Below are 4,901 nucleotides of genomic sequence, written 5' to 3' on the forward strand. Positions count from 1 at the left end.
AAAAAGAATTCCCACTAAAATTTCTTCTGACACACTCTGTCTCAGCTTCACACTCATGCTGTTTCTCTTACGCTGACAATATCGTTTCCTTTCTTGAGATATGAAAATTTTGGGCACTTCATTTTTACACTATTACTAATTCATCCACATCAAAGACTTAACAGAATATTGCAACAATTGAGTTATTGAGTTATATAGATAGGCTGAATAGGGTTGATAGACTGAGACTTCTTTCACTGCAGCACAGGAGGTTGAGGATTGATCTAATAGAAGTTTCAAAAATCATGATGGACATAGATAAGATTAATATCAAGAGTCTTTTCCCTAGGGTGTTGGAAATCAAATTCAGGAGGCATATTTTTAAGTTGAGAGGAGAACAACTAAAAAAAAACGTATGAGGGGCAAATGTTTTACACAGAGAGTGGTTCGTACGTGGAATGAACTGGCAGAGGAGATGATAGATGCAGGAGCACTTAAAACATGTTTAAAAGACATTGGGACAATTCTGTGAATAGGTACGATTTGAGGGATATGGACCAAATATAGATGAATGGGACTAGTTTGGTTTGAGAACATGGCTGGCTTGGACTAAAAGGTCTATTTGCATTATGTATCATTCTATGACTCCATGAAGAGTATAAATACATTGGAGACAATGAAGAAGCTGCTTACACAAATGGATCCAGAGATAAGAGCCTTCAATCATGAAGATAGAATGAAGAAGCTGGTCCAGTTCTGGTAGATTGGAAAACAACAAATGTAAAGCCTCTGTTTTTAATAGGAGGTATACGAAAACAGGATTAATGTAGGTCTGTTGTCTTAACTTCTCTCGCGGGAAGATGCTTGAATCTTTCATCAAGGAAGAAATAGCGAGACTTTTAGTTAGAAATTGACACAATGGGCAGATACAACATGGGTTCACGAAACGCAGGTCATGTTTAACTTATTTAGTGAAATGTTTTGAGGACATTGTGAGCACAGTGGACAATGGGGAATTGGTGAATTTGGTGTACCTGGATTTCCAGAAGGTATTAAGTAAGGTGCCATACAAAAGACTGCAGCATAAGATAAAGGCGCATGGGGTTACATGTAATGTGCTAGTGTAGAAGTAGAATTGGTTAGCTAACAAAACAAACAGTAAGGATAACTGGGTGTTTTGCTGGTTGGTGATCATTGATCAGTTATGTGCCTCAGGGATCAGTGTCGGCGTTGCAATTGTTTACAATTTTCATAGATGATTTGGTGTTGGGAACCAAGTGCAGGCTGTTAAAATTCACAGATGACTCTAAAATGAGTGTTGGAGCAAAGTGTGTGGCGCACATAAAAGCACTACAAAGGAATATAGAGAGGTTATTTGAGTGGGTAAGGGTCTGGCTGATGAAATGCAACGTTGATAAGCGTGAGGTCAACCTTTTGCAAGTAAAAGTGACAAAATACATTATTATTTAAATCGGGAAAAAATGCAGCATTCAGAGGGATCAGATTGACATTGTACATCAATCTCAAATTGTTGGCTTGCAGTTGCAGCAGGTAATTAAGATGGCAAAAGGAATATTGACCCTCTTCCGAGAGGGATGGAGTTTAAACATAGGGGGTTAATGCTGCAGGTGCATAGAGTGCCGATAAGGCGACTCCTGGAGAATTGTGTACAGTTTTGGTTTGCTTAATTGAGAAAGGATGAATTGGCACTGGAGGGGGTAGAGAAGAGATTTACAACATTGATTCTGGAATTTGGGGGTTGGCCTATGAGGAGAGATGGAGTAGACTGGAATTATACCCATTGAAATTTAGAGTAATTAAGAGGGATTTTATATATAATTATGAAGTGAATAGATAAGGTAGAAGCAGGAAGGTTATTTCCATTGGTGGATGAGACTAGGACTAGGCAGTATAGCCTCAAAATAAGGGGTGTGGGGGGCGGCTAAGTTAAGGAGAAATTCTTCATTCAGAGGGTTCTAAATCTGAGGAATTTACTGTCCCGTGACACAGTTCAAGGAACCTCGATGAGTGTTTTTCATGCAAATATGGATAGATTTTTGAACAGTAAAGAAATAAAAGTTTGTGGTGAGCAGACAGGTTAGTGGAATTGAGTCCATGACAAGATCAGCCATATCTTATCAACGGGCAGAGCAGGTTCGAGGGATCAGATGGTCTATTCCTCCTCCTTTTTCTGGTATTTTTAAACTAAGAAGGGCAAAGACCTGATAGACAGGAAGAACCATTTCCCGTTGATGGAAGGACCAATGGCTGAGGGCATAGATTTCTGGAAAGGGACAGACCTCTTAGAGGAGGTGTCAAAAAAGAAAACTCTTTCACCCAGAGGGCATCTAGAACGCATTGTAAGGATGGGAGAGGCAAAAATACAAGGCAGTTTGGTTTGCAAGGTATAAATCGATCTGTGCTGTTGTAGAATTAATAGAATCTTGAAAGATGTTCACCAATGCCTCCATCATTTCTGAGATCATTTCTTTCAACAGTCTGAATGAAAGGTAATGGTGTTTTCTCAACTTTCTGTTTCGTTGAGTTCCACAATATTACTTCTTTTCTAATATTGATTTCTTTCATTTCAGTATACTCAAGAGGACATTAAATCTCAATTATTCAAAGGAGAGCTCTTGAGACTTTGTCTGTAAAGCCAGACACAAAGTAAGTATTGTGATTTTCTGCGATTTCTGCATTACAAGTTTTTTTTTACTGTAATGGGTTGGATATTTGTCTTTGTGAAACATTTCCGTCTTACACACCTGCATAGTTTTCTACCTTTATCCATGTTCATTGCTTTGTAACGTTGAAATTATTTCTCCTGTTTTGTTGTGCAATTTTTCTTCCTCCTCTGCTGAAGCCTAAATATTTCACAATGATCAGGCTTACACATTTTCTTGGTAATTTCTCAGGTCGAATGCTAACATTGTAAACCAACTCTCTCTGTCTGTCTGTCTGTCTCTCTCTCTCTATATATATATATATATATATCTGCCCCCACCCCTCTCTCTCTCTGTTTATCTCGCTCTCATTTTCTATCTCACTCTCACCCCCTGTAAGTTCGAGGGCCTTCTTGATTGTACATTATTTGCAAAAGAGAAGCAAATTATATACTAGTTACAATCCATCAGTCATATCTTACAAGGTGATAATAAGAACTGCAGATGCTGGAGAATCCAAGATAATAAAGCCTGAAGCTGGATGAACACAGAAGGCCAAGCAGCATCTCAGGAGCACAAAAGCTGACGTTTTGGGCCTAGACCCTTCATCAGAGAGGGGGATGGGGTGAGGGTTCTGGAATAAATAGGGAGAGAGGGGAAGGCGGACCGAAGATGGAGAGAAAAGAAGATAGGCAGAGAGGAGAGTATAGGTGGGGAGGTGGGGAGGGGATAGGTCAGTCCGGGGAAGACAGACATGTCAAGGAGGTGGGATGAGGTTAGTAGGTGGGAAATGGAGGTGCGGCTTGGGGTGGGTGGAAGGGATGGATGAGAGGAAGAAGAGGCTAGGGAGGCAGAGACAGGCTTGGCTGGTTTTGGGATGCAGTTGGGGGAGGGGAAGAACTGGGCTGGTTGTGTGGTGCAGTTGGGGGAGGGGATGAACTGGGCTGGTTTTGGGATGCGGTGGGGGAAGGGGAGATTTTGAAGCTGGTGAAGTCCACATTGATACCATTGGGCTGCAGGGTTCCCAAGCGGATTATGAGTTGCTGTTCCTGCAACCATCGGGTGGCATCATTGTGGCACTGCGGGAGGCCCATGATGGCCATGTCATCTAAAGAATGGGAGGGGGAGTTAAAATGGTTCGCGACTGGGAGGTGCAGTTGTTTATTGTGCACCAAGCAGAGGTGTTCTGCAAAGCGGTCCCCAAGCCTCCGCTTGGTTTCCCCAATGTAGAGGAAATCACACCGGGTACAATGGATACAGTATACCACATTGGCAGATGTGCAGGTGAATCTCTGCTAAATATGGAAAGTCATCTTGGGGCCTGGGATAGGGGTGAGGGAGGAGGTGTGGGGGCAAGTGTAGCATTTCCTGCGGTTGCGGGGAAGATGCCGACTGTGGTGGGGTTGGAGGGCAGTGTGGAGTGAACAAGGGAGTCACAGAGAGGGTGGTCTCTCAGGAAAGCAGACAAGGGTGGGGATGGAAAAATGTCTTGGGTGGTGGGGTCAGGTTGTAGATGGCGGAAGTGTCGGAGGATGATGCGTTGTATCCGGAGGTTGGTGGGGTGGTGTGTGAGAATGAGGGGCATCCTCTTTGGGTGGTTGTGGCGGGGGCGGGGTGTGAGGGATGTGTTGCGGGAAATGCAGGAAACGCGGTCAAGCGCATTCTCAACCACTGTGTTGGGGGAAAGTTGCGGTCCTTGAAGAACTTGGACATCTGGGATGTGTGAGAGTGGAATGCCTAATCCTGGGAGCAGATGCAGTGGAGGCGGAGGAATTGGCAATAGGGGATGGAATTTTTGCAGGAGGAGGTGTATTCTAGGTAGATTTGGGAGTCAGTGGGTGTGAAATGGACATCAGTTACAAACTGGTTGCCTGAAATGGAGACTGAGAGGTCCAGGAAGGTGAGGGATGTGCTGGAGATGGCCCAGGTGAACTGAAGGTTGGGGTGGAAGGAGTTGGTGAAGTGGATGAACTGTTCGAGCTCCTCTGGGGAGCAAGAGGCGGCGCCGATACAGTCATCAATGTAACGGAGGAAGAGGTGGGGTTTGTGTCATCTCCAACACCATTCGTGACCTCATCACCTCAGGGGACCTCCCACCCACAGCATCCAACTTTATTATTCCCCAACCCCGCACGGCCCGTTTCTATCTACTTCCCAAAATCTACAAACCTGCCTGCCCTGGTGGACCCATTGTCTCAGTCTGTTCATGCCCCACCGAACTCCTCTCCACCTATCTGGACTCCATTTTCTCCCCTTTGG

This window comes from Stegostoma tigrinum, chromosome 13, assembly GCF_030684315.1.
Source record: "Stegostoma tigrinum isolate sSteTig4 chromosome 13, sSteTig4.hap1, whole genome shotgun sequence".
Classification (NCBI taxonomy): Eukaryota; Metazoa; Chordata; class Chondrichthyes; order Orectolobiformes; family Stegostomatidae; genus Stegostoma; species Stegostoma tigrinum.